At 36.2% G+C, this 23,988-nt stretch overlaps 1 protein-coding gene across 5 annotated transcripts in view; it reads left to right on the top strand.

The window, feature by feature from the left end:
- The window catches only part of LOC129724776 (uncharacterized), a 366,266-nt gene that overhangs the window by 87,042 nt on the left and 255,236 nt on the right, over positions 1–23,988 (top strand). For 4 of the 5 annotated variants that reach the window (XM_055679927.1, XM_055679928.1, XM_055679929.1 and 1 more), the window contains one exon: positions 22,681–22,784. The exons of the other annotated variant lie outside the window; for it this stretch is intronic. The gene's annotated coding sequence lies outside the window, so the exon portion shown is untranslated. The remainder of the gene's footprint in view (positions 1–22,680; positions 22,785–23,988) is intronic. 5 annotated transcript variants of the gene reach the window in all.

Here is a 23,988-nt window from a genome sequence, read left to right as displayed (position 1 = left end):
AACAGCATAAATGTTCATAACCTATCGCTACCGCAACGGATTGAATGTTAACTCATTTGAAATCCCTTTTATTTTTCACTCCGGAAACTATTTTAAGTTCTTTATTTATACTTACTATGCGTTGTTAACTCTTTCTCGCTTTTAGTGATAGCTTTTTAATGTTCATAAACTGCCGTGATGAGAGAGATACAACGGTGCAGATTGTCATTTATGAGTTCACGATAGCCATTAGCGCACAACACCGATGTGCATTTCATTCGTCACTTGAGTCGGATCTCTAAAAATTAAATCTACCTCTTAAAAACGTAGCGTGCAGTACAAGTCGGTTTATAGTCACTTAAACGAACTAAGAACGGTATCCTTTCTCGCAACAGATGGCTTCTCAGTCACATGCCTGCGCTTTGAATATGGAGCAAAACGAAACAGTAAATGCAATAAAAACAAAATTGTCTTCTAGAAGCTGGTTGCTCCAGATAAAAAGAAGTGCCAGAACAATATGGTTATAAACGAAAAAACTAGATTATTCACGCGTTCCATTGGACCGAATTTCGGCAGCCCATTTGGGCCCCGACAATTGGGTGCCAAAAGTTGCTGCCAGTTGCAGATTTTCGAAAGTTTGCATTTTTTTCCACTAATGAAATTTATGGCGAGCGTGAAACATCCCCATGCATTTCCAGACACACTGCCGCGTCGCCTCTTTAGCGGCGGAAATCCTTCACAGAAAAACTTACGGCCGAGGTCTAACTTTAGTTGCATTCGTAACGGTCTGCAAACTTTGCGTCGTGCAATTCGTTTTAATTAAAATGTTATGTACGTACCCTCTTCGGTAATGGGTTAGAAAACTGCGAAGCGCGTTGCGATAGTAAAAAACGAATTTGCCATATTGAGTCGAAATTGAAAGGCTCTGAAAAAGTCGAAACTGGAATAATTGAAGTTGATTGAAAATTCAAATTTTTTATAACATGCGGAAGAGTCAAATAGAAAAAATAAGATATGAGAACAAGGTTTAAGATGCTACCAATTTAATTCTTGTTTTAAATTTTTGACTACTTCGTTGATTTTTTTCAAACTTTTTCCATGTTTTCATTAGCTAGACTTCTAATCCTAAACTGGTTCGTATTCGCTTTAATCTTTACTTTTTACTCTTGACTCTTTACCCTTCACTCTTTACTCTTTACTCTTTACTCTTAACTCTTCACTCTTTACTCTTCACTCTTTACTCTTTACTCTTTACTCTTTACTCTTTACTCTCTACTCTTTACTCTTTACTCTTTACTCTTTACTCTTTACTCTTTACTCTTTACTCTTTACTCTTTACTCTTTACTCTTTACTCTTAACTCTTTACTCTTTACTCTTTACTCTCTACTCTCTACTCTTTACTCTTTACTCTTTACTCTTTACTCTTTACTCTTTACTCTTTACTCTTTACTCTTTACTCTTTACTCTTTACTCTTTACTCTTTACTCTTTACTCTTTACTCTTTACTTTTTACTCTTTACTCTCTACTCTTTACTCTTTACTCTTTACTCTTTACTCTTTACTCTTTACTCTTTACTCTTTACTCTTTACTCTTTACTCTTTACTCTTCACTCTTTACTCTTTACTCTTTACTCTTTACTCTTTACTCGTCATTTTACTCATCATTTTACTCGTCATTTTACTTGTCATTTTACTCGTCATTTTACTCGTCATTTCACTCGTCATTTTACTAGTCATTTTACTCATCATATTACTCGTCATTTCACTAGTCATTTTACTCGTCATTTTATTCGTCATTTTACTCGTCATTTTACTCAACAATTTACTCGTCGTTTTACTCGTCATTTTACTCGTCATTTTACTCGTCATTTTACTCGTCATTCTACTCGTCATTTTACTCGTCATTTTACTCGTCATTTTACTCGTCATTTTACTCGTCATTATACTCGTCATTTTACTCGTCATTTTACTCGTCATTTACTCGTCATTTCACTCGTCATTTCACTCGTCATTTCACTCGTCATTTTACTCGTCATTTACTCGTCATTTTACTCGTCATTATACTCGTCATTTTACTCATCATTTTCCTCGTAATTTTACTCGTAATTTTATTCGTAATTTTACTCGTAATTTTTCTCGCCATTTTACTCGTCATTTTACTCGTCATTATACTCGTCATTTTACTCGTCATTTAGCTCGTCATTTCACTCGTCATTTTACTCGTCATTTTACTCGTCATTTTACTCGTCATTTTACTCGTCATTTTACTCGTCAATTCACTCATTATTTTACTCGCCAATTTACTCGTCATTTTACTCGTCATTTTAATCGTCATTTTACTCGTCATTTACTCGTCATTTTACTCGTCATTTTAATCGTAATTTTAATCGTCATTTTACTCGTCATTTTACTCGTCATTTTACTCGTCATTTTACTCGTTATTTTACTCGTCATTTTACTCGTCATTTTACTCGTCACTTTACTCGTCATTTTACTCGTCATTCTACTCGTCATTTTACTCGTCATTTTACTCGTTATTTTACTCGTCATTCTACTCATCATTTTACTCGTCATTTTATGCGTCATATTACTCGTCATTTTACTCGTCATTTTACTAGTCATTTTACTCGTCATTTTACTCGTCATTTTACTCGTCATTTTACTCGTCATTATACTCGTCATTTTACTCGTCATTTTACTCGTCATTATACACGTCATTTTACTCGTCAGTTTAGTCGTCATTTCACTCGTCATTTTACTCGCCATTTTACTCGTCATTTTATCCATCATGTTTTTCGTCATTTTACTCGTCATTTCACTCATCATTTTACTCGTCATTTTAATCGTCATTTTACTCGTCATTTCACTCGTTATTTGACTCGTTATTTGACTCGTTATTTTACTCGTCTTTTGCTCGTAATTTTACTCGTCATTTGACTCCTCCTTTTTACTCGTCTTTTGCTCGTCATTTTACTGGTCAATTTACTCATCATTTTCCTCGTAGTTTTACTCGTAATTTTATTCGTAATTTTACTCGTAATTTTTCTCGCCGTTTTACTCGTCATTTTACTCGTCATTTTACTCGTCATTTTACTCGTCATTATACTCGTCATTTTACTCATCATTTTCCTCGTAATTTTACTCGTAATTTTTTTCGTAATTTTACTCGTCATTTTACTCGCCATTTTACTCGTCATTTTACTCGTCATTTTACTCTTCATTATACTCGTCATTTTACTCGTCATTTCACTCGTCATTTCACTCGTCATTTTAGTCGTCATTTTACTCGTCATTTTACTCGTCAATTCACTCGTTATTTCACTCGCCAATTTACTCGTCATTTTACTCGTCATTTTAATCGTCATTTTGATCGTCATTTTACTCGTCATTTTACTCGTCATTTTAATCGTCATTTTAATCGTCATTTTACTCGTCATTTTCCTCGTCATTTTAATCGTCATTTTACTCGTCATTTTACTCGTCATTTTACTCGTCATTTTTCTCGTCATTGTACTCGTCATTTTACTCGTCATTTTAGTCGTCATTTTACTCGTCATTTTACTCGTCATTTTACTAGTCATTTTACTCGTTATTTTGCTCGTCATTTTACTCGTTATATTACTCGTCATTTTACTCGTCATTTTACTCATCATTTTACTCGTCATTTTACTCGTCATTTTACTCGTCATTTGACTCGTCATTTGACTCATTATTTTACTCGTCATTCTACTCGTCATTTTACTCGTCATTATTTTCGTCATTTTACTCGTCATTCTACTCATCATTGCACTCGTCATTTTATGCGTCATTTTACTCGTCATATTACTCGTCATTTTACTCGTCTTTTTACTAGTCATTTTACTCGTCATTTTGCTCGTCATTTTACTCGTCATTTTACTCGTCAGTTTAGTCGTCATTTTACTCGTCGTTTTACTCTTCATTTTTTTCGTTATTTTACTCGTCATTTTACTCATCATTCACTCGTCATTTTACTCGTCATTTTACTCGTCATTTGACTCATCATTTTACTCGTCATTTCACTCGTCTTTTGACTTGTCAATTTACTCTTCATTTGACTCGTCATTTTACTCGTCATTTCACTCGTCATTTCATTCGTCACTTTGCTTATCACTGTTCATTCTTCAATTGTCATTTTACTCGTCACTGTTGACTCATCATTTTTTACTTGTAACTGTTTACTCGTCATTTTTAACCGATCACCTTTTACTCGTCACACGGTGCTCCCATAGATCGTTATTATGAAAAAAAAATGCACCAAAGGGTCTGAATACACCGTGTGTGTGTGTCGATTTGTTATGACGTCCTGAATTTCTGGTCAAAATTTCAAAATCGTCGTACGGTATATTTTTGAGTAATGCTCTTTTGTAGGTCGTAAAGTACACTAGGGTCTTTTTTTACGCGGGTTATTTTTATGCGGATTTTTTATACACGACGTTTTTTACGCGATTTTTTACAATAACGCTGATTATTTTTACGCGGTTTTTTAAAATAGCGCGGATTATTTTTACACGATTTGATAGATTATTTTTACGCGGTAGTAAATAAGTTTAGTATAAGTAATTCAAATAAAGTAAAAATCAATCATATGGTTCATGACAATAAGATATTCTGTTTAATTAATCTAAATAATGCATATTTTTAATGTATTTGCTGTTATTATCATAAAATAGGTAATTTCCGTTGATTCGGTAAGAGGAAATAAAAATACATTAATAATTGTGCAACGATACGAGTCAGGGTCGTTGCGATTTACTTCCTTTTAAGAAACGAAAGCTTAAACATGTAGCAAAATTATTATAAAAAAGTTATTGTCATGTTCTTCAATGAATTTTCATTTTAGAATCACTTAAACTTATTTTGTGTGTTTCATGTTTATATTTACTGTGTTTTCATGTTTATATTTACTTACGTGCCATTATTTTTAATCGGATCTTATTATTGAATTTATCTGAAATTCTCACTGTGCACAGTGGTATAAAACCGATTAATCGTGATCGTTTTAGATTTGACTGTGAAAAATTGATTTTATGTACTCAAAGTCTTCAGCAAATTGTTTCACAAAACAAAGCCTTCGGCTTTTTCGGTTTTTCGATCAATCCACCTAACAGTTAGATAGATAAAATATTTTTTCTATGTTCCTATACACCAGGTTGCTTCCTTCAGTAAAGTTGTGGGTAAAATTAAAAGAAAAAGTTGCTGAATACTGCGGTGTCCAATCTGTACGTTTGACACGACAAAATAGAGTTTTTTTTTAAACACTTTCACCTATTTTTAATATACCAATATGTACTCAGATCCTTTAATGCATTTTATTTTATAATAACGGTCTGTGGAAGCACCGTGCGCCACCTTTTACTCGTCACTTTTTACTCCTCACTTTTTGCTGGTCACTTTGAACTCGTCACTTTTTACTCGTCATTTGTTACTCATCACTTTTCACTCATAATTTTTTACTCGTCACTTTTTACTCATCACTTTTCACTTATCATTTTTGAATGATAACTTTTTACATGTCACTTTTTTCTTGTCTTCGTTTACTCGTCACTTTTCAATGATCACTTTTTACTTGTCACTTTTTACTTGTCACTTTTCACTCGTCACTTTTTACTCGTCACCTTTTTTTCTTGTCACTTGTCACAAGTAAATCACTTTTTACTCGTCACTGTTTACTCATCACTTTTTACTCCATACTGCTTACTTATCACCGTTTACTCGTCACTTTTTACTTGTCGCTATTACTCGTCACTTTTCACTCGTCACATTTTACTCGTCACTGTTTACTTATCACATTGTATTATTTCATTTTAAACTTGCACTTCACTTCTAGTCTATACTTTTTTTTCTAAATTTTCCGATCTTCAGTTTTGATTCTTTTATTTCTTCATTGTTCTTTTGTCTTTAGTAAACACTCGTAACTTTTCACTCTTCACTTTTCACTTTTCATTTTTTATCCTTTACTTTTTACCATTCACTTCTTGCTCTTAAATTTTTACTCTTAATTTGTTATATTTTCTTTACAATTTTTTCCCGCCATTTTATTAAATCTCATTCTTTTGACATTAAAATCTTCAATGGTTCGACCACGTTGAATAGAAAAAGCAGATTACTCGCTCCATCAGACGATAATTTATCTATCATGGGATGATATCAATCTCTTCAATCTCTTCAATCTCATGGGACATCATGAGATGATATCAATCTCTCAATCTCTTTAGGATTCAATACGATTTATCGTTATTTATTGCTATCCCTGATTATTCTGTCTCGATTTAGAGTGCCTACACACATTTTCAACTTGTTTAAAATACTTTTTTCCGTACTTGTTAAAACTATAACTATATTTATTTTAAATCAAATTAAAATTATGTAGTTCAATTGCTTTTTATATATAACGAGTCTTACGCTACATAAATCAAACAACGTCGTATCGTTTGGTCAACCTATTTCATGGTCATTAAAATAGAAGCGAAAGCGTAATCTATTGAGCCATTTTTAAGTATAATTACCAGCAAATAGCGCACCGTTTATAGCGCTTACATTACGATTTTACCCATTGCAGGAGCAGAACGTGCAAAGGCTATAATCGTTTGTTTTCATTAAACAGTGATTGCTCTACTTACTAAGCGACCAATTTAACCGAAAGGCTAAATTATACTGTGGTGGGTTACCCGAACATAATGTCACCCGAAGAGCCGAGCCATTGCAACTGAATGGGATGCTTAGCTACTAATGAATCGAAATCCTTTTGTGGAAATAGATTGTTGCGTTATACACAGGGACAATGGGTTTGGTGGTAATTTCACAGCCGGTTACACACTTTTACTGTGCTCAAGATGACGGAGCAAAATCATCCGTACGGCTTCAGTCAAGAATGAAGGAATGAAATAAAAGAATTCACACATTTTTTCCAATTCCGAACAGCTTGTCAATCAAGCAAGGAAAAACATTTCTCGTTCAGCTCCCATTCAGATCATCCCCCGCCCCGAATGTTAAATCAACAATCCTTATATTTAGCATAATCATTCTCCAGGCTTCGCCCAAATTTCTCCTGCAGACATTCCATAGCGTTTTCGTATATCCTTGAGCCCATTCTCCGAACGTGTCTCTGCCGGTTGGGCCCTCTAAAAATCGGCAGAATATAAGTAGCACTTGTTTTTCTAACATTTCTGTTAGCTGCCATTGAAAATCAGCTCTCGTGACGCTAGTGGCCTTCAAATTCCAGCACGAAAAATAGGGTTGCATAGCAATGTTCGAAAATTATGTAAACTTACACAATGCTTTCAAAACGAACGCAGGTAATAAGTTAAAACGTTTCTTTCGCCGCTATGTGAATCTCAATCACCTGAGCGACGACAATTGGTGCTTTACCCTTAATGAATTTGATTGCAGTGCTTCCCTGGTGAAAAAAGAACACCGTGAACACCCAGAAGGGTACTTTTCATTATTTCGAACCTTTTGCGCTCAGCTGCTTAAAACATGGATGGTGAAAATTAACTCGAAAGAATAACGTAATCATCTTCTTCGGTTCTTCAAATGCCTCTGTTCGAAACTGACGTAAGCCCGGTACGAAGAGAAGAAAAACCTGCCATCCGTGAATTTCCCAACCATATCGCGCCGGTGGAATGGACAAGCGTGGGCAGGGTGAGAGAGCACGCTGGCGCTGCTTCCCGGGGCTCGAGCCATTTTGGCAAAAATAATGCTTTCACGCTAATGGTGTGGGCAGGTCTTTCCGAGGAAGTAGATTATAACAGGTTTTCCCCGTTGGTTCGTGAAATTGCGAAAGGATGTGCACATTATGCTGCTGTAAGAAAGTCACCCGACTTGGCATCGGCATCGTCTACGGTGGAAAGCGGGTCGGCACTTTTAATGAGAGGAAATTCCCGCGGGATTGGAGAGCGTTATGATTATCGGCGGGTAATTATCTTTAAGCTAATGAGCCTGTTGATTTACGGCTAGGAACGTGAGTGATTAAAATAGATACTTTTAATAAGGCGCTGGTTCTTTTCGGTGCACTTTCCTAATGGAATGATTTTTTGCCTTTCTCCTAGAAAGGTATAGCAATCACTTGCAAAACCGAAAGTATAAAAGTGCTCCAGAGGGCCGAATGGCATATATCACTCGACTCAGCTCGACGAGCTGAGCATTTTCTGTATGTGTGTGTGTATGTGTGTGTGTGTGTGTGTGTGTGTGTGTGTGTGTGTGTGTGTATGTGCAGATTTTTATTCTCACTCACTTTCCTCAGAGATGGCTGGACCGATTTTCATGAAATAAATTGCAAATGAAAGATCTTGTTGCCCCTTAAGACCCTATTGAATTTTATTGTAATCGGATTTTTAATTTAGAGGTTATGTTAAAAAAGGTGAAAATCATGAAACATCAATATCTCAGAAACTACACAACCGATTTGAACAAAATTGGTTTCAAAAGAACGAGCTACCTGGAAAACTCTTAAGTTTTGAATTTCATAAAGATTGAAGTTGTGGTTCAAAAGTTATAAAAAGAAACGTGTTCTGAAGACTGTTTAATCTCACTCATGTTTCTCAGAGATGGCTGTACCGATTTTCATAAAATTAGTGTCAAATGGAAGGTCTAATTGCCCCATAAGACCCTATTGATTTGTTTTACAATCGGACTGTTACTTTGCCTGTTATGTTTAAAAATGTGAAATCCAGCTATGCAAAGGAACATATTCCGAAGACTACTTGGACTCACTCACTTTTCTCAGAGATGGCCGACCAGATTTCCACAAAATTTGTGTCAAATGAATGGTCTAGTTGCCTCAGAAGACCCCATTGAATTTTACTGTAATCGAACTGTAACTTTATTTGTGATGTGCCGACTTGTGAAAATCACGAAACTTCATTATCTCAGAAACTACACAACCGATTATTATTATCAGATGAGCAGGCTAGTTAAGGGTTAACTGATGAATTCTGATTGAACACGTGGTTTCAAAGTTTGGCTGCCCTACACGTTCCCATTTCATTTGATTATAATCGAACTTAAGCAACCGTTATGTATTAAATTGTTAATAAAACAACGAAAGTCTATTATCTCAAAGATTACATGACTTATTTGAACATAACTAGTGTCATACGAAGGAGTCATCTCTCAAACTTACAAATAACAAACTTCATAACAATTTGATATGTGGCTCAAAAATTATGGAAAGAAGAGGAATTCAAAGACTATTTAAAACTATACCTGCTTTGATCGATATATGTGGCCTCAACATAATTTATATGTGGTGTCGTACTATTTGAACGTTCCAAGTTCATTGATTCCTTGCGGTTTGATTGAAGTCTGCAAATGCACGTCGAATCAGCCATAGGATATGATCAAAGTCAAATAACAAATCGTTTGAAATGTTGGTTTTATCGAAATGACAACATCCTCGAATTTTGGCTTCTGTACATCGCCCTAATTCTGAATATATTCATATTGGGTAGTATTCTGTCATTATCAGCAGACTTTCTGGCATCAATTTGACACCGGAAATACCCATATTGGGAGGTATTTTTGGTTGTTTCCCAGAAACTAAAAGTGGTCGTCTTCAAATTCAAAATAGTGTCCAGGCTCAATGTTTGGTTTCTATGCATCATCACGTTTACGGAAATATCCATATTGAGTATTATTCGGTCATTTCCGACTGTTGCCTATAAGTTGCCATTTAGCAATTCAAAATGGCGCCTGAGGTCAATTGTTAGCTCCTTGCATCATTCTGGTTCCAGAGATACTCATATTGGATAGTATTTGTTTATTTTAGGCTGTTTTTCACAAACCGGTAGTCGCCATCTTGGATTTCAAAATGGTATTTAGGATACTGGTTGAAGAAAAACTCATATTGGGTGATATTTGGTCACTTTGGACTGTTTTTCAGAAGCCGAAAGTCGTCAGTGTGGACTTTAAAATTGCCTGTGAAATCAATTTCTGTCATCTGGGCGTAATTCTGATTCCGAAAACATTCATATTGAATGGTATTTGGTCATTTCCGGCTGTTTGCCAGACACCGGAAGTCACCATCTTAAAATTCTAATGTTGTCTGAAGTCGATTTGTGGCTCCAGTGCATCATTACGGTTCCGGAAATACCCTTATTAGGTGGTATTTGGTCATTTTCCGCTGTTTTTCCGACACCGGAAGTCGCCATTTTGGATTTCATAATGGCATTTGGAGACAATTTCTGGATTTTTAACGGCATACTGGTTAAAGAAAAACTCATATTGGGTGGTATTTCGTCATTTTCTGCTGATTTCAGAAACCGGAAGTCGCCATCTTAGAATTTAAAATGCTATCTGTGGTCGATTTTAGCTCCTGTGTATTATTCTAGATCCGGATATTATTATATTGGGTGGAAATCGACCATTTTCGGCTGTTTTCCAGAAACCGGAAGTTGCCATCTTACAATCCAAAATGTTGTCTAAGGTCGATTATGGAACATATTTGTTACCACTAAAAACATTCACCTGCCAATATGGTTCCATTTAGTTGATTAGTTCGCGAGATGTGCAGAAATTTGGGAAGAAACATGTACTTCCAGAAGAGGGAGGGGCGTCAAACCATTATGGACATATTTGTTACCTCTAAAAACATTCACATACCAAATTTGGTTGTAATTTCTTGATTGGTTCTTGAGCTGTGCGAAATTTGTGTTTCATTTTCATGGGATCCCTCCCTTATAAAAGAGAGAGTCGGGTTTCAAACCATTATGTAAATATTTGTTACCACTAAAAACTTGAGTTGTGCAGGGGTCTCAAACTATCATAGGAACCTTTATCGGCACCAAAAACCCCTACATACAAATTTTCACGTCGATCGGTTTTTTGGATTGAAGCGTTCATGTAAATCTATTTTTACAAACAAAAGTTTAAATGAGAAAGGCTGGGTCTGACCGCTAGGTGGATTAATTTAGTTTTCTTTTTCTTTTGATTCTGCTGTGAACGTTTTCGATTTACAGTCACTCCACAATTATGGTTTTTCGTAACTCAGCTGTACCCTAATTAGGGCGATTAAAGGATTTTCATTTGCTGAATTCTTGGTCAGTGAATTTGAGCACTGACAAAGATAAATATTGCTCAATTATGGGGTAAAGATATTTTGAGTTTTTTAGATACTTTTGCACAAAAATACATCAAAGTCAAAAAATGGATGACAACCGAAAGGAAAAAAAAAGACTGATGCACCAAAAGAAAAACTGCTTTATTTATCTTCAATAGCCTACACATCGACTTTTCGGCTGATTCTCCGGATTCTATCAATCAACAAACGGTTTACAGTTCGTTGCCCTTTAAATATATTTGTACACCGAGGAACTCAAATTCCCAAAGCAATCTTCGATTTGTGATACCAAGGCAGATTTGTTGAGTTGCGTATTTAGGGTACAAATCGGTACCGCTTACCTATATTTTTGGTGTAATGTGATGATACTTTATCTGACCAGAACACATGAGCAATTCCACAAAAAAACGGGCAACCATTTTATTCGACTGTTCAAAATTTTGTTTGAACTTTGCATAGAAGGCATTTGATGCCATTTTGTGCTATTGGTTATTCTTTTTACTGTCTATAACTTTACTGAAGACGTTATGCCAATCAAACCAGCTCCATGATTGGACAGCCTTTAAAGTTTGGCTAACCCTGTAGTTTCTGTGAAAAATAGATTAAAAAAATTAGCTTTTTCAAAAAATTATTTTTTGACATTTTGTTAAAAAAAAAAATTTTTCAAGTATATATATCTTTTCAGAAAGACAAAATTATTACCTACAACTTTGCCGCAAACGCCAGACCAATTAAACCAATCGTTTTGGATCTACAATTACAGTCTGTTTATTTTTACGCGGGGGATGGGTTCTAAATTAATATGGAACCGCGTAAAAAAGACTAAATTGCTTCGAAAAAATGGCTTAGAAAACTTTCCCAAAACGTTTGAACATTGACTGAATATGATATTGGTCAGTTTACAGGCCAAAATGCAATATTATAAATTCTGAGGATTTACACCAAAAATTGTAAATTTGTTTGAAAATTGATATTCGAATACTTCTGTCCATATCTTCACCACTTTATTTCCAATAAGCATTCACAAAAATTTTTGGCAAACCCTTACGTAATTTATGGATGATCTCTTATCACTTAACATTTATTCCTTCTATCGGTTTCCGTTTTTTGACGATTACGACTCTACTATTTAAATAACAATTGTTATATCCAGAAGACTTAGCCTCAATAAAATTTACGAATGATTAGTCTATAAAATTAAAAAAAGTGCAAATGCGTGTCCTGTACTCGTACTAAATGTTTCTATTTTTCTAGATAATAATTTTTATAATTTTTAGATGATTCTTTTACCGGATTGTCGTTCTGATAAAGTTCATCAATATGATTGAATTTAGACTATCAGTAATCAAAAAACGTCAAAACCATTCCAAATTTCAATCTTTTAACTGTCTATTTCAACATATTTTACCACTCCCAAAAACATTTATCTTGTTAATTGCGCCTGAAATTCCTTTAGTTGCTTGGTAACATATGTGAATTTTGAGAACGTTGAATAAATTACTGTCCTGTAACTAGACGACATTATAAAAACAGTGGCTTAGCGCGCTTAGATCGCTCAATACAGCTTGTGTTGTATTAGAGATATGAGTGCGGAAAAATATTAAAGAGAGAGAATAGGAAAAAACAACGTAAAAGATTGAGTGTTATCTTGCTATCTTCAGCTAGGTTGCGTAGTTCAGTCTAGAACAACATTAGAATTGTTCTCTACCGCAAAACATAGGGTATACAGTAAATTGCCAATGGAAATCGAATTTCGTTTAGCAGAAGGTATTAAAGGTATTTGTCTTCTCGAAAAAAGTCCCCATGAAAATTTCGTACAGAAGTCTCCTTTCCAGATATCAAATAAACCTTATAACATGCTTATTTCAGGTTCTGGACTGTTTTCTGTAGAGAAAACAGCACCCCGACAATCGCCAAGTATTTTCCAAGAAAAACATTTTTCCGTCATGTAAATCTATTTGTCACTTTGATCATCTTGTCGAGTTCGTATTTAACTAGAGTGATAATCTAATTTTTGAGTAAATCTGTCAAGTCCAACCCGAGTTCTTGCAGTTTTGGTGATTTTGACGGCATTTTTCGAAAAACAATCTTGAAAGAACGTTTTAACCCAAATGGCTTATCTTCTGGTAAAGTAGGTAGTTCTGGTAAGGTAGAGTAATTATCCAAATTTTCAGCAAAATCTATTTAGTCTAGCAGAAAATATAGTGGTTTTAGTGGTTTTGACGGTTTTTGGCACACTTGGCTTATACATGACATTAAAGCTTTTGAGTTGCTCTACAAAACGCTATATTCAGATATTTTTTCTAACAATGTTGAGAAGAGTAGGATGACCCTGAAAATTGACAATTTTTAAAAGAAAAATCCATTTTTTCGTCATGTTACCTCTTTGCCATATATTGTGTGTGTTTTCAACCGTTTGAGCTTGAAGTTGTAAGGTTTTCCCTAATTTCTTTGTGAGAGATTTAGAAATTCAAGTACACCACCTTAGTTCGTAACTAATATGTAATGAAAAGATGTGATAACAACGGGGAAACAAATATCTTATTTATTAGATAAAATTAAGATTTGTCTTCGGATGGTGGTGGGGCACATTCGGACATCGTTCATGGGGCACATGCGGACACTTACCAAATTTGTATTTGATTGTTGTTTATTAACAAAAATCGATTTAGACTGATTCTCAGTCCTAAAAATGGTTCGGAACTACAAAAGGAAAACCGATAGAGCAAGCATCAACGAAGATGAGCTGGGGAGAGTTTCTAACGGAACAATGTCTTTGAGACACGCTTCTGATAACTGCTGAATTAAAAAAAGGCGACATCCATAAATTACGTAACGCAAAAAAAACCCAATTTATTGACCCTAAACCCCCATATGTAACGAAACGTAACGCCAACACCTATCCACCATAAAAATTACGTAACGCTGTAAAAGAATTTGCTTAATAAAACTGCCCGTTTTAGAGAGTCTCTTCAGAGATTTTGTGTTACGTAACGCTGATCTTACCTTCCCCCTCCCCTATGTAGGATACTCAAGCTCAAAGATACTCCCCCTCCCCCCTATGAGCGTTACGTAATTTATGGATGCTGCCAAAGTACCTTGGTCTGTCGTCTGAAAAATCAAAGAAACTAAAAAATAGAAAAATCAGAGAGCTTCTCGTCTAAAAACTCAGATCAACAAGCATTACGAACGTGAAAGAAACATTTCTAGAGAAATATTTGATCGAAAGTTCCCATATGAATTATGGATTGACATAACGTCCAAGGCGATTGGAAAATTGTTTCTCAATATTCTGGAACACTTGAATAAGGTTCCAGAGGGCAGCGTGAACCAATTTGCTGTTATTTAACAATCACGAATGCCATTGCACTTTGAACCAATCAAATATTGCCGAGAAAATGGCATAGTTCTTGTATCCTTTCCTTCTTATAGCCAGTTTGCTCGGTTTTTATTTTATGAATTTAATTTGAAATAAAAGGATTTTCATTAATCTAGAAAAGTTTTTCAACACTGTCCGAATGTGCCCCAGTACTGTCCGAAACTACCCCACACACGGGGCACATTCGGACAAAAAACCAATTTTGAAAAATTCAAATAAATCAATCGAAATCGCATCAACGCACACTACTAACACGCTTATATGACACTCCGATGTCCAAGTGACAGCCAGGATGAATTCAGATATTTTTAAAGTTAACAAAAATATTAAAAATCAAGATAGAAAAAGTGTCCGAAACAGCTCCCGTCTCCCCTACTCTCAGTGTAAAGTAACACCACAAATTTTTAGAAAAATCGATCAAGTCTAGCAGGAGTTATTGCACTTTTTAGTATTTGGACGTTTTTGGACATATCATTTTCAAGGGGCGTTTTACCCCACTTAACCTCAATGAAAAAAGTTGAAATTTCGCAAAATTTTCTACCTTGAATAAACACACAAATGCTGAAAATTTCAGCCCAATCGGAGAACATCAAAACAACATGCGGTTTCGCCTCTCGCGAACTGGCTCTTAATTGCAAAATGCGATCCATAATTGTGTACATACTTAACTATATTAAAAATATTTTACATATAAACCGATTTGGACATAAGTATTAGTTTGAAATAGACCTAGAAATATTGATGATAGAATATTTCTCCGATTTTATATCTATTATTGCACGTTCAGGCTATGCGTTGACTAACTCATCATTGTAGAGGGAAATTGCACTAGCTAAAACTGTTTAATTTATTTTTGAATTGCAGTTTTAGAAACAGCGGCATTTAAATATTCCCGAAAATTTGACCTTCGAAATAGAATTGCACCAAATAATAGAGCTAGGAAAAAGTTATTTTCCGATAAACGGCCGAATATTAAAAAAAACATGATGATTAGATGAAAAAAATTAAAAACCAAATTATTCTTGACTTAAAATCAATCACTCTAGGCAAGCTCGAGGTCAAATCATTATTCGGTAAACCGAATTTTCGGTACTGCATAAAAAAACGTTTTCCCCGCTCTATTATACGATACGTGCAACGCTACTTCGAAGTTCACTTAGCGGTAGGGCTCAAAAGTTTAATCTGTAAGAAAAAAATCACCATGCAAAATTTCACATCAACCAGACTTTGAGAGTTTGGAGCCTGGCGAATGTTACGTTAGGTTTGAACCGGTTTTAGCAAGCGAACGACTTAATGCATTCTAATCATCTATATGTCGGTGTATTAATAAAATGTGTAACAAATTGTTACAATGGTTTGATATAATGTTCAACATTGTTGCTTTACTGCTAAATGGTGAAAATAGGTGAAAAGTTTCAAGGTCGAGCTTTCTCATACACTATCCTCGCTATTGCCTTGCTTCCCGAGTACGGATAACAATATCATGGACGGAATAAATTCCACTGTCAACATATTTTGACTCAGCAAAGCGTTTTGTTTCGTTTCTCATTCTGCGTCGCCCCGCCTACATTGCAAATATCTACGCTCAACTCGATACAAAAAACAGCGTTTAGCAAATTCAACTTCATTCTTGTTCGTCACACGATAGCGAGTGGAGTATAGCTGTTAGAGTTGCGTGACATTAGGAAACGAGAGCTGATAACGAGTCAACTTTCAGGCACTGTGGAACACCTTACCATTATTCTGCATACTGCAGCAAGAGGTACCATCGTACGCTGCAGGATATTTTGCTGGCACAGCTACTGGAGGGCAAAACGGAGAGCAAATTTATTATGTGCGGCCAAGGAAAATATTCAATGCAACCGGTGGTGCGATCATCAGCGTTCTATATCACGCATTTCTAGTTGAAAATTATGGAATCGGTTCTTTTCAAAACTATAAATGGCCGTCGTCGTTTCTCTCACGGGATACAAGGTTTCTAGTAACAGCACTTTATTTCGGCGAAGAATATATACAAAATGGACTATGGAACGGAAGGTCGTGACTATACCAGACTCTGGGAAAGAAGCTACGACACGATTGTGCTAGAGTTTCACATGATTATTTTTTGCGATAAGACAAACTTTTTCTGTTTAGTGCTGAACGAAATTCGAAACGTCGATTTCTATTGGTACGCTACTGTTTATGTCATGCGGTAAACAATAGTTGAATATTGTTCTCGAATAAATTGAATTGAAGGTTTATCTCAACATGTGCTTGACGATAAGCGATATCACTGATGATAGCATAGCAAAACACTTCATCTTCTATGTTGTACTCTCCCTTTCTCCCTTTTCAATATTCGCCCGCATTCATATCACTACGACAACGCAACCGATATTCAGATAAGTGACGTGAGCACGTTCAACCACTGTTTCATAATCCTGTTTCACTACATGATAGTCATTGATTTAGGTTACTCTCTCTCTCATCGTTTTTTTTTATTTGTTTTTTTTTATTTTTATTTATTTTTCATTTTATTCTGATTCGGAACTCGACCTTTTGTTTTATTATACACAGACTTCGCAGACAACTGTATTAGTGCACAGGCCAATTGTGGGACTAGAGCCACGATCATACAGAAACTAACAATCTCTCTCGAGCTCGGATTTGAACATATGACAACTTTGCTGGCTTGTTAGGCCAGCATCGTACCTCAAGATCAGCTGGGAGGTTTTTTGTTATTTTTAGGGTGAACCTAACAATTTAATTTTATGCGGTCAATTTCACCATTGTTTTTATTTTCACATTCTACATTTGGGTTTCATCATCTAAATCAAGTTTTAGAATGCTTATCTGTTGGTCCCCTAAAATAACAAAGTCTTGAAGCCACGTTTGGATTTCAGCATCGAACCCGCTCCAAAGCTCAAATAAACGAAGTCTGCTGAAATAATTACGGCGTCTGTATTTTGGTATGTACTCGAAACAATATTACTCAAAAATTTCGCAAAATACACAAAAAATAAACAGCGATAACTGCATAAGCGATTCGAAGATAACTCAAATGTCGATAAAAAGTGGCCTAATCGTGTCACAAATCGATGAAACCGATAGCAAAATTGCATAAAGTGAAGGTCGAATTACTTCCCCATTAACTCTATTCCCATGATTTAACTCCCAGCGATTTTCACTATATTCTCTGTTGAGTAAATCATCGCGGAGCCAGAAGGCTATTTTGAGACCACTACTAAAATAGTATCGTATTATTGGAATGATATCAAAAATTGAATTTTGTCAAAAACCTATTTTTAACTTTAGAGGTCTGGGGACCTCTCACCCAAGTAACAAAACTCGTTTTATCAAAGTTTTATAGCGCTATTTTGGCTGTATTGAGCGCTATAAAACTTTGATAAAAACAAAATTGTTACTAGGGCAGTCTAGCTGTTATCTTTATCAATTTGTAAAAGCTCGCATTAAATTTCAAAAGCTCAAATCAAATTTCGCTTTCTTCTAGGAAGATCTATAGTCAGTATAAACCGCCATCTCTATCTTCGCTTTAATTATCCCTCTGATTATTCAATGAAGGCACGCTGTCTGGAGTGTTCACCTTTCTTTCCGGTGTGCAACTTTGAGAGCTATTCATTGTATGTACCTCGAATTAAAATTAATCTCTCTATTTCAATATTAGCCTTCTCACCATACAGAAAAATCGAACCAACTCTGTTCACAACTGACCATGACCTCCGGGTCATGTCGGGCGCACAAACTCATGATTAAGCTGCTTCTAAAAGTCATACTGGTAACGATCGTTATATTTAAAGTATACAAAAAATATTAGCTGGAAATACATACATCCGTTACTAGAGGCATTCATTCATAAACGAAAGGGCAATCAAGACGAGGCGTTTCCACCGATGCGTCAGGGGCCGGTGCACTGCCCTCTATCTTACTCGGAAGACAGGCGCACAATCAACATGCATGTTTGTTTAATTTTCACTTTTCCTCCGACATCCGACAGTAGCCTGCAGCATTTACATCAAACGCGGGGATAAATCGACCGAGATGAGACTAATTTGTTCCTAGAATCAACTAAATCTGATTACCTATTGCCGGCTGCCATTACGGATCCCCGAGCGCAAAAGTTCAGCTGCCGACTCTCTAAGAAGAAGTTCATTGATGAAACTGCAGACCACAACCGCAGAAGACAGATGAAATCTCCACTAAAAATGCAACAGAAGACTTCTCTGTTCTTCGACTTTCCCAACAAAATCTGGCTTGAATTCACCGCCACCGCTTAGGATGATCCCAATTGAGATAAGCCAAGTGCTGCTGCGCTGCGCCCGGTTATGCACGATGCCGGCTGCAAGTAACTGTAAACAGAGCAGATGCTCTGTCAGACACGAACACACACTCATTTAGATACTGATGCATTTTATTGTTTGCTGAACGGCAAATATTAGTAGTAGGTACTTGACGATGTTATTGACCCAGCGGCACGCTGACCTTTGCTGCCAGAATGTCTCCGCGAACGTTTGGTAGCTTTCATGCGGTGGCGTGCCCGAGAGTATCGGATCTCTTGCTTTGAAAAATAATGATTCAAGTAACTTTGAGAGAAATAAAAAATCACGTTACACATTTAGCTGATTTCCAGTATAACCATGTATAGACAGAATACCCTTCTTCAATCGTATTTTGTCAGGTACATCAAATCATTTTATTATCGTCCGCTCGCTCCCTCCTTATACACATTGATGAAAAAAAATCAATAAATATTTTGAATTTTGAGAATAATTGTGGAAAATTCATCGGCGTATTCAGCGTTATTGTTTCAGACGATTTATATAATTTATGTCTAGACCCAATTTATCACATTTGATTGACATGCACAAGAAACTAATTACTTTAATTAATTCTGTAAGTAAAACAATGCGAAATGCGTTTCAAATCGCATATACAGAATCACTCTGTAACGATTTGGATGAAGGCCAACTTATGCTGCCCGAGCGCATACCGATTCCTACGATCTGGTACTTCATCAAACCAATGTTCCTCAAGCGACCAAAAACTCGAGGAAACATCGCATGCCTCATATTCGAGATGATTGATTTAACGTTGGACCAGTTGTGGCATCCTTGCACTAAACCGGGCAAATTCATGAAAAAAAATTAGGTGATTCAAAAATAGAAATCTCTACCTGACTCAACGCGTACTGAAAAACGTCCCAGTGCACGGTCCAATTATTTTAAAGAGCTGTAAATTTGCAGCGGCTAAATACTTTGTTGACTGGTTTTTGCAACCATTACCGAAGTGACATCACATCAGTCGGGTAAAATCTACTGTATAAAAACGGAATTCCGTAACGCAGTTGATCTTATTGATATCATTCCCTCCGTCTCTGAGGTGTACAGTATTCATCATCATTTTAAATCGTTCTGAATAAAAAATTGAGTAGAGACATGTCGGTTTTTTCACATGGAAATGTTCGATGATGCTCATGGGGAAATATTTGAAGAAAAATAATAGGAATTTGTTTACTACAATAAACCTAAAATTGCTTACCAAATTGAATTGAATCGCGTCTCAGAGTCCGGTTATCAATCCACAATTTTTATTCCATTTCCAATTCCTGGCGAACAGCCCAGCGTGGTCAAACACCATCTAATATTTTTGTAAACAGAATGATGCCCAGAGGTCAGAGATCATTCCCAAGATGATAACTTCCCCAAGACAAAATGCCCAATAACTCCAATACTCCCGAGAGTGGAACTCCATATGTCATTATGAAATGCTGACGTAATATTCCTGAAACGAGTTCTTCTGGGAATAAAATTTAAAATGAATCTAAATTTTGAAACCTTTGACCCCGAGCAACGTCGGGAACGTTCAACTAGTTCAAAATAAAAAAAAAAACAAATACAATTTAGCTGGGGACTGGAGAGGTAGTTCGCATACTTTCGGATGAAGAGGCGGAATGGAAACTAGAACTTTCAATTTGCATTTGAAAAATAAATTATTCAGATGATTTGTTTGGTTTTCGGTTCGATCAATTTTCCACTCGCATTCTCGGTCGAATACATTCATCAATCACCCTTTTTTTTTGGCCGCCGCTGATGGTAGTAACTATTTTCCGTTAATTGTTATTTAAATATTGATGAACTTTGGTCGAACTTCTGCTATGCACCCAGCTCTGATTGCATCGCTTGTCGATAAGCTCAGTCAAAGTTCAACATCACGGAGTGAACTGTGCAAAAACTGGTGGTCCGATTGTATTGTGATAATACTACTGAATAATTGGCTGCTGGTTACTGCACCGAATTCCGACAATTGGTGATAATTATTTGTTTTTTATTTTTGTCAATTTATGATTGTTCTGTTGACTCTAAAAATATGAGCTGAAACCAAAATCACAGTACGGTCATGTAACTGCAAATCTATCGGAAGCATTTTTCGAGAGAATTCCAACGCTGACAATAATGTCACGTAACCCAATCCGGTATTCCGATCGGATTGCGGTAAATCGAACTATTATTGGTGGGGAAAAACCAGCAAAATTGGTCGGTTTTGTCCTGTCCGTTCGGAATCAAATATGGCAACCAGGTTTCGATAGTCCTCTCGTGCTCGCAGGGATAAATTATATGCATTTGATGGACTTTTGACGAATGAATATACCAGATGAATTTTAATTAGGGTCGGAAATCATTCCGCCATGGGGAGTCATTGGCAGCTTCACGCGTTTGGTATTTGATGAATTTATTTTATTAAGCGGTTAACCACGTGGTAGATGTTTCAACGCTTTTGTGTGTTAATGCGCCATATTGACAAGCGGAAATTGTTGTCGAATGTATTAAATGCGTCGTTGATTTTTTTAGCATAATAAATCAGAAACTTTCTTCATTAACTCTTTAAATACAGGTTTTCATGTTATTTTATAACTGGAGTTGAGATGGTATTATGATTTCGTATAATTTATTAGAGAAAAATCAGAATCATACAACAGATCTAGAAGTTTGTTCAGCAAGTGAAAATCGTGCGCACAGCATAATACATGAAACATCTACCACAAACTTTAACTTGGCGAGAGGTTTACCCCCGTCCGAAGAAGACGAAGAAAAAAATTCACCACCAGTTCTGATTTCATTGGAATCGTTTAATCAACTATTATTTTCTCTCTATTTAACTTTGCTACGTGCAGGATCAAATTCCTGAGAAAAACTTATATAACATTCCGTTGTTTAAACTTTCTTTTCCGGTATTTGCCGTTGTCTTATCATCTCCGGCAAAGTTGTGTTTTTGCGTCCGAGTTTAAAATCAACCAGGTTCGTTTTAGTTGAGCAGAAGCAAATTTCAAAAGAAAACAATTGCAACTAAGATTCTTTGAAGATCGGTTCGCCCCACAGGGAGCAACTTTTTTTGCGTCGCAACTACGTGGCAACAGCAACTACTGAAAAACTATGCTCTGTTTGCTTTTGTTCAGGTGATTTAGCTCCCTAAGCTGGTGGAATTTTATTATTTTCTGTATTGTTGAGTGGAAAAAGTTGACTTGAAGCTAAGCTTTGAAACGGATTTGCAGGCTAAGGAAGCAATCAAAAAATTCGCCATAATACCAGTCAATCATGAATAATCCTTTACGTTTAAAAATACACTATTATTCCTTGAAAACTGCCACTCGAACAAAGCTGAGTGCAGTTTCTCGAGACTCTCTTCAAGAATCGCAAAGTGCCTTCAAAACGCTGACCGATTTGCCACCCGCTGCTGTGCCTCTGCACTCCAGCCGTGCTAATCGCTTTAGAAAACGCAAACGGAAAACATTCAATAAACAAGTCTTTCCTGTGCCACAGACAGGAACGGTGCAGCTTAGCCGATTATCGGCTGGTTTTGCTTGTACTACGCGTACGATTTGTGGCATTTGCAATCGACTATCCACCACCTCGCTCACACCCCAGGTTTTCATCCGAAATTTGTAAACCAATCAGCTTAAGAGGATTAACGTTCACCACTCGGATCGGTTTCCAACTGTGCCAGCAAAAGTAGTTGTTCCTTGCCACGAACTAGGCGCCCACTCCGACTGAGTCTGTGTCGTGTCAGAGGGAACGCAGAGAGCATTTATTTGATGATCCTTTGAAACTTTTAGTCGATAAAATTGTCATTCTTTCAACACTTCTTAACGTCAATTTTAATTTTAATTTGAAACGAACGATTGTCTGCATTAAAATCCGTGAGGTTGTCGCGATGCGATGCGAAAATCTAATTACAGTTTCTGTTCAGATTTTATTGCAGATTCCACGATAGCAACGTATACATCGAGTTTTGTGCCACCATAAGCATCGACGCTGTCTCAATGTTCATCGACAAAAACGGTATTAATAAAGGTAGGTCTCAATGAAACATTTGGTTATCTCTACCAAGAAATCGAACAATGCAATAACGCAAAGCGCGTGGTGACAGACACTAATAATGCATTATTTTTGCTCGAGCAAAATATTTATATGCAGAAAGCACCCAAAATTCGGACTGCGCGCTGATTGCTGTTGAGGTGCCTCGTAGCAACTGCTTCGGGGTAATTCATATTTTTATGAAAATCTGTTTACACCTATACTGTACCACTGTTCGACTCGAAGGTTTCTTTAAGCGCGGTGACGGAGTTGACGAAAGCCAACCCGTTTGCAATAATAAGACTTTATGTTCTTTTAGCTATCCGGTAAGACGAACTGGAGTAGACCAGTCGCTGCGGAATGCTAATTAATTAATGATTCTTTATTAAAATCGATTTGCTTTGCCGAAATACTTAATTCTAATAGCTTTCATGAAAAATTGTGTGAAAATTACGACGTTTGTAACTTGCATGCAAAAGTATGTTGAAAAACATCACATTATTATCATTATTGATAATTTGGCTTGTCTTTTGATGACACTCTCACCCTCACTGGACTTGTTTGTTGCTAAATTAAGCATATGAAGCATAAATGAAAATGAAATTTGTATCGGCCTTATGGAGCATGTCTCCGTGATATATCAACCGATAAAAGAGCAGTCGGGCGTCATCAAAATGCGTTGGCTGTGATGGTTTGGGGAGGTATGTGAACCCGCTAGACTTTAGTTCCTGGGGATAGGAAAGAACCGTACAAGACGCACCAGTTGGGATGAGATGGCCCATGCTATTTATTCCCCAAAATAGTTACACATGTGGCTTTTTATGACAAAATTCTTCGCTTTTCTCCTAAAAACCCTGCTTCTCTACAGTTCTCATGTAAAAAAGTGTGCCATAATGACTTAAATACTCAAAAAACTGTGCAATTGGCTGTGACTCTGTCCAACATGTAATTATTCATGAACTTTATTTAAGCTTTTATGATTAACTGACTTGTAAATAATACAAAAAACTATGGTTCTCCTAATCTTTACACTTTTGGAGTTTATAATACTATGAGTATTTCAAATTATTTCACTAACTTTCGTCAACTTTTACCTAAAACAATCAAAATTTAAATTGGGGCAGAATGCACTATGAACAGCTTGCAGGAGATTGCTTGACAATTCAGAGCATGTTCCATTACTTTTGATTTTACTTTTGAG

Source organism: Wyeomyia smithii, chromosome 2 (assembly GCF_029784165.1).
Source record: "Wyeomyia smithii strain HCP4-BCI-WySm-NY-G18 chromosome 2, ASM2978416v1, whole genome shotgun sequence".
NCBI classification, from domain to species: domain Eukaryota; kingdom Metazoa; phylum Arthropoda; class Insecta; order Diptera; family Culicidae; genus Wyeomyia; species Wyeomyia smithii.
Note: the sequence above shows the minus strand (reverse complement) of the source record. Positions and strands in the feature narration are given on the sequence as shown.